This window comes from Thalia democratica, unplaced genomic scaffold (assembly GCF_965202585.1).
Source record: "Thalia democratica unplaced genomic scaffold, ktThaDemo2.hap1.1 HAP1_SCAFFOLD_966, whole genome shotgun sequence".
Taxonomy (NCBI): Eukaryota; Metazoa; Chordata; class Thaliacea; order Salpida; family Salpidae; genus Thalia; species Thalia democratica.
In genome coordinates, this window is record NW_028139903.1 from 25,001 (window position 1) to 32,500 (window position 7,500).

Genomic DNA, 7,500 nt, shown 5'->3' on the forward strand with positions numbered 1-7,500 from the left:
TCTCCGACCCAATGGGTCGAGCAGCTATTTAGCAAGTAAGAGTCTCGTTCGTTATCGGAATTAACCAGACAAATCGCTCCACCAACTAAGAACGGCCATGCACCACCACCCACAGAATCAAGAAAGAGCTCTCAATCTGTCAATCCTCGCTGTGTCCGGGCCGGGTGAGATTTCCCGTGTTGAGTCAAATTAAGCCGCAGGCTCCACTCCTGGTGGTGCCCTTCCGTCAATTCCTTTAAGTTTCAGCTTTGCAACCATACTTCCCCCGGAACCCAAAGACTTTGGTTTCCCGGAAGCTGCCGGACAGTTCTTAAGTTCGACACTGCCCGATCGCTAGTCGGCATCGTTTAAGGTCAGAACTAGGACGGTATCTGATCGTCTTCGAACCTCTGACTTTCGCTCTTGATTAAAGAAAACATTCTTGGCAAATGCTTTCGCAGTCGTTCGTCTTGCGCCGATCCAAGAATTTCACCTCTAACGGCACAGTACGGATGCCCCCGTCCGTTCCTATTAATCATTACCTCGTGCTCCGAAAACCAACAAAATAGAACCGAGGTCCTATTCCATTATTCCATGCAACATTATACAAGCGTAAAGCCTGCTTTGAACACTCTAATTTTTTCAAGGTAAACTTGCCGGACCACCGCAACACTCAGTTAAGAGCACCGCGAAGGCACCGACCAACAAGAACAACGAGGCCAGTGCTAGCCTTTCGACCGACCAACCTCGCCGTCCCTATATCCAACTACGAGCTTTTCAACCGCAACAACTTAAATATACACTTTTGGAGCTGGAATTACCGCGGCTGCTGGCACCAGACTTGCCCTCCAATGGATACTCGTTAAAAAGTTTAAAGTGTACTCATTCCAATTGCAGGACCTCGTACGAGGTCTGCATTGTTATTTTTCGTCACTACCTCCCCGAGCCGGGAATGGGTAATTTGCGCGCCTGCTGCCTTCCTTGGATGTGGTAGCCGTTTCTCAGGCTCCCTCTCCGGAATCGAACCCTGATTCTCCGTCACCCGTTACAACCTCGGTAGGCCGATACCGTACCGACGATAGTTGATAGGGCAGTTGCTTTAATGAGATGTCGCCAGCACTAGGCCGTGCGATCCGCAAGCTTATCCAGAGTCACCATTGTAACGACCCGAAAGCCGGTTAGTTTTGGTCTGATAAATGCGCGCCTCACGTCAGTTCGGCGCTTTACGCATGTATTAGCTCTAGAATTGCCACAGTTATCCATGTAAAAGCGTACAATCAAATGAACCATAACTGATTTAATGAGCCATTCGCAGTTTCACTGTACGTGAGCTCGTACTTACACTTGCATGGCTTAATCTTTGAGACAAGCATATGACTACTGGCAGGATCAACCAGATAACTATCCGAGGGCGTTTAAACCCGTTGCTCGACTGAGCGTTTTTACTGTATAAATACAGACCTTTTCTATCACTCGGCTTAAAAGCCTTGCGAACGTTACTGAAAGTCGGCGCCGGCCTTTTGCTGTTTAAAGCGCCAGCCCGCGTCGACTGCAGCATGCAGCTATACAACTGACTGTTCTTTCTCCCGACCAACCGTTTGCCTTCTGCCGGTTAACTCGTCAGCAGCAACACGCCATCTGTCTGCTGCAGTTACCCGCCTCGAGCCGTGCCTGCCTGCGTCGGCTACTCGTCTCGACGACTTCGCAAAGCTATAAGCCTACCGCCGCTGGACGCTTGTAGTTTTTCATACGCTGCTCCAATGCGTTTACATAGCACGTTCGCCGCCGCTGCAATAGCCGCGCCTCGGGTGCTAAACAGTAATGCTTTAAGCCCGCTTTCTCGCCAAGTCGACCGAACGCACAAACACGTCTCTCTCACTAGTGTAAAGTAATGCATACGTGTATGATGCTCAAATGTTGCTGTTGAACTTTTTTTGCCGATTTTTTTCAATTTGTTTGTTTCTTTTCAATTATTTTAATGTTTTAAGCTTATTTATGCTACGTTTAAATGTTTTAATACTTTTTTTATACTTTATTTAATATGTTTAAAAGAAATAAATAAAAAATAATATATATAAACTACTTTTTTTAATGTTTTAAATATGTTTGTTTATTATAAATAAACTTTATTTGTATTATTTTTTATTTAAACTTACTTTTTAAATCTTTATACTTGTTTTATCGTTTTAAGCACATTGCGATAAATATAATAAACAAAAAATTGAATGAAAATAATAATAATAATAAAAAAAAAAAAAAAACATATGCTTATTTTATATGTTTCATTTTATTTTTATTTAAACTTACCTTTCAAACCTTAATACTCGTTTTATTTTTTTAAGCAGATCGCGATAAATATAATAAACAAACAATTAAATAAAAAATAAAAATAAAATAAAAAAATCAAACAAAAGCTTATTTTATATGTTTCATTTTATCTTTATTTAAACTTCCTTTTAAACCTTTATAATTGTTTTATTTTTTAAGCACATCGCGATAGATATAATAAACAAACAATGAAATAAAAATAATAATAATAATAATAATAATAAATCATAAGCTTATTTTGTATGTTTCATTTTATTTTATTTAAAACTTACAACTTAAACCTTTGTATTTGTTCTATTCTTTTAAGCACATCGCGATAAATATAATAAGCAAACAATTAAATAAAAATAAAATAAAAAATCAAACATAAGCTTATTTTATATGTTTCATTTTATCTTTATTTAAAATTACTTTTTAAACCTTTATAGTTGTTTTATTTTTTAAGCACATCGCGATAGATATAATAAACAAACAATGAAATAAAAATAATAATAATGAAAAAAAAATCATAAACTTATTTTATATGTTTCATTTTATTTTTATTTAAACTTACTTTTTAAATCTATATAGTTGTTTTATTTTTTAAGCACATGGCGATAAATATAATAAGCAAACAATTAAATAAAGATAATAACAAATAAATAAAACAATACGGCTAAACTATAAAAAGAAAACTAAATAACTGATAAATACTTGTAAAACATTATTTGAAAAATTTATTTTGAAACACAACACGATTGATTTATAAATAATAATATAATTTTAATTTGTGTAGTTCATTTAAAGTAGTCTCCCTTTTTGCTTCTGGTTTTATTAGAGTTATATATAACAATAAATTGTGTAGTTTATTTAAAGTAGTCTCCCTTTTTGCTTCTAGTTTAATTAAAGTTATATAACACATACTATAGTAAGTTAAATAAACTATAGTAACTTTATAAAACTACTTTACAAAATACATTTGTATAATTTAATAACTTTAAAATAACTATCAAGAATAAAATAGAATAGAATAGCTTTAAGTTTAGTATACAATTGGTATGTAAATTGTGTAGTTTATTGAAAGTAGTCTCCTTATTTGCTTCTGGTTTTACTTGAGTTACATAACGTTAAATAAACATACTTAATAAACGTAACCATCAATACTGTCATTTTAATAAAACTAAGTACAAATAACAATACAAATACAAGAACTTTAAAAAGCCTTCGCTTGTATCTGTTGGTAACAGTAAATAACCTATTATGACTCACAATACAAGAGTGCGAAATTTATTTTTCATTTGATTTTTCAGGTATTTATTTATTTGTGGAAATAAACTTTTTTATTACATTAGAAACTAATTGAATTTTTCCTCTAACTATACCTATTATTATATTTAGTATGCTTAAAAGTAATAAAATGAAACGTCGCGATTATATAATAAACAAACAATCAAACAAACAAAGAAATAAAAAAAAATATTTTTTTAAACTTATATTTCAACTATATGTCTTATTTTATTTTCATTTAAACTTACTTTAAACCTCTGTATTTGTTATATATATTTCAACACAATACGATTAAACTATAAGACAAACAACAAAATAAAATAATCACATTAATAAATACACTAAGCAAATAGCTAGAATAAATATAAATAGTTCAATATATACAATATATTTCTTCTATTTTTAAGTTACTTGTTAAACATATTTATTTAAAAATGTTTCTTTAGAATATAAAACTAACAGTTGTACAAATAAAGAAATTAAAAAGCCAAAACACATAACACTAACTTTTCATAAATTAGATATGCAAATATGAACAAAATAATAACTAAATTGTAAAGCTTTTGTAAACTGTGAACTTATAAACTTATAATAATAATTGCATATTCACTATTCACAATAGCTTTTTATTTAGTACACAACTGGTCTGTAAATTGTGTAGTTTATTGAAAGTATAATCCCGTTTTGCTTCTGGTTTAAATTAAGTTATACAACACATACTAAAGTAAATTAAATAAAGTAATTCACTACTATCTATTAAATAAAACCAATTTACAAAATACATTAATTTAAATTAAAGTGAATTTTGAACTTATAATAATAATTGCATATTCACTATTCAGAATTTCTTTAAATTTAGTACACAACTGGTCTGTAAATTGTGTTGGTTCTATTCAAGTACTCTCCTTGTTTGTTTTGTTTTAGTTGTATTTATTTTTAGATACTAGCACATTCAATACACATAATAAAGTAAACCAAATAAACTCTATTAATTTAAACTAAGTACAAATACATTAAGTTAATACAAAACTTTAAAAAGCTTTTGCTAGTATCTGTTGGTAACAGTAAATAACTTATTATGACTCACAATACAAAAGTGCAAATTTATTTTCGTTTGATTTTTCAAGTAGCCACGCTTTTATTTGTTTGTGGACAAAAAGACTTTAAAGTTTTAGTATAAAAGACTAATTGTATTAATTTTAACTCAGAAAATTGTACTCTACAAGATGGTGCCATTATTTTTTCGATATCTCAAACTGGTCAAACCACTTTTTTAGCGCTCTAATTGGTTTAAACAGCAAATAACGTTATCTGATTGGCTTGAGTTTTTATTTGCTAATAACTAGAATTTACTTTTCTTTTAAGCGTTAAAGAAATGTAAATAAACGAGTAATAAGTATAAATAGGTCAGAAAGAAAAATAGTACAAAAAAGATGAATTCAAAAAGCAAAAGCCTACGGCACGTGGTATTCCCAAGCGGTCACCCATCTAAGTACTAACCACGCCCGACACTGCTTAACTTCCCAGATCGGACGAGATGGGGTGTGCTCAGTGTGGTATGGTCGTAGGCGTTTGAAAGCGTTTACAAGCCTTTATAAACCCTTCGGTTTGTTTAAAAAACCTATTTGCACTTGATTTACAATCGATTTGATATTTTAAAATTATTCCTTATAAAATTTTAACCTGAATTAACTTTTTTTTTGTTTTTTTAATCAACAGTTACTCCCAAACTGTACTAAAACTGTATTGTAACTGTACAAAAGTGTTTGTTTAAATTATTGTTATCTATAAATTACCTAAGACCAGGACAAGTAGAAGTAAAGTTTATTGAATTATTAAATAAATAAAATAAAATCGTAAAATAAAATAATACAATATGTTTACAATTTGTCATTGATCTATCCATTTATGTTATTGCATTACAAATACAAACATTTCATACATTCAAGAGTATTATTCATCAATCTTTTCAATATAATAAGTTTTAAATTTATATTTATTTTAAATAATTCCTGACATTTTAGATTACCTGAGATTTTTTTTTAATTAAATTAATTTTAGTAATTAAATACTTGACGTTCTATTTTGTTTAATTTGATAACTCAACCATGCTTATTTTTTTTTTACTAATTTAAAGAACTATTAAACTAAAAGACATTACATACAGCTTCTAAAAGTTTAAACACCTTAAAAAATATTATTATTTTAAAGATATATTAAAGAACTAAACAGATATTACTCCTAAAAAATCTTGTTAATAATATATAAAAAGTACTCAAAGTCAGACTCGGAAATATATATACTGTTGTATATCTTACTTGAAGTTCACTGTAATTGACACTGAAAAATTGACACTTGAAGTTCACTGAAAAATCAACCTATTTATATAGCAAAATATTTCTTTATCTTTGTCGTGGCGCGGTGGGTCAGTGGTCTTATCAGCTGACTCATAAGCAGAAGGTTGAGAGATCGAATCCCGCTAGTCGTCACGAAACACCACTATCGTTCAATGTTCGGGCTTCAAATTCTTTGAGATTATACTGTACTATTTATCTATCTAACTAATCTATCTAACAAATGTTGTTCAATCTAGGTTGTGGGTACTTGGGTCGAGTAATGCCTTTGACTTACAATCTGTTGTGGATTGACAATATTCCTCTATCTATCAATAAACAAATCTATCTAATAAATGTTGTTCAATCTAGGTTGTGGGTACTTGGGTCGAGTAATGCCTTTGACCTACAATCTGTTGTTGATTGTCAACATTCCTCTATCTATCAATAATGATTATATTCAATATTAAATGTTGATTAATTCAGTTGTAAGAAAACCAGTGCGCTGGTTAGGTTGGGTAAGGCCTTCGACTTACAATCTTGGGGATTATCAACGTTCATCACAAGTACAGTAACGATCTCATTGAATTTCCAGTTGGAACATTGGATTGTAGTGGTGGCCTACTTTGTAGGTTTTTTGCCTAGTTTGTTTTTTGCCTAGTAGTGTTTGCCTAGTTTGACAAACTATTGTATATATATTGTACAACTTTATTTGTATTATTTTTTATTTAAATTACTACTTATTATTAAAGAATTAAATTTTCTTAGAAAAAAAAAACTATGTATTTGAACTAATGCTTATTTTATATGTTTTGTTTTATTTTTATTCAAACTTACTTTAAACCTCTGTATTTTTTATACAATACGATTAAACTATATAACAGAAAAATAATTAAATAATCAAACTATTGAATAAGCAGTTAATTAGTGTGTTTTTTTATGCTTCTTTCATTTTTAACTTACTTGTTAACCATATTTCTTTTATTAAAGTATAAAACTAACAGTTACTAAATTTATATTTATTATATTTAAAAAAAAACTTCTATACTAACTCTAATTTCAAAGCATATTAAAACATACAAATTTTACCAACTAAATATTTATTTTTATTTTTATTATTATAATTTTCAAACATAAGCTTGTATACCTTATATACCTATATACCTCATATAGTAGGCTTGACATAACATAACATTATTTAATTCTTTTTGTTTGAAATAAACTCATTTAGTTATTAGTAAATTACAACATAAATGTTTATAACAATAAAACTAAGATTTAGCTTTTGAGTTAGTAAACTTTGATAGTTTTCTTTTAATAGTTTAATAGTCCTTATTTAAGTTCAAACAAAATTGCTATATATTTAATACACATACAAAAGTAAACTAAGTAAACGTAATTCAATAGTTTCTATTAAGTAAAAGTAATTACAAATACATTAAGTTAATACAAAACTTTAAAAAGCTTTTGCTAGTATCTGTTGGTAACAGTAAATAACTTATTATGACTCACAATACAAAAGTGCAAAATTTATTTTCGTTTGATTTTTCAAGTAGCCACGCTTTTATTTGTTTTTGGACAAAAAAACTTTAAA

General features: G+C 29.7%; 2 non-coding genes across 2 annotated transcripts in view; both read right to left on the bottom strand.

Moving 5' to 3' along the window:
• LOC145847496 (small subunit ribosomal RNA) overlaps positions 1-1,379 on the bottom strand; it is a 1,808-nt gene extending 429 nt beyond the window's left edge. The window contains exon 1 of the ribosomal RNA XR_014371326.1: positions 1-1,379. This exon is cut by the window's left edge and continues 429 nt beyond it. This is a non-coding gene — a ribosomal RNA (small subunit ribosomal RNA).
• Positions 1,380-5,024: 3,645 nt separating this feature from the next.
• Positions 5,025-5,143, bottom strand: LOC145847503 (5S ribosomal RNA). Its single transcript, XR_014371331.1, has one exon. It is a non-coding gene; the product is annotated as a 5S ribosomal RNA (ribosomal RNA).
• Positions 5,144-7,500: the final 2,357 nt, after the last annotated feature.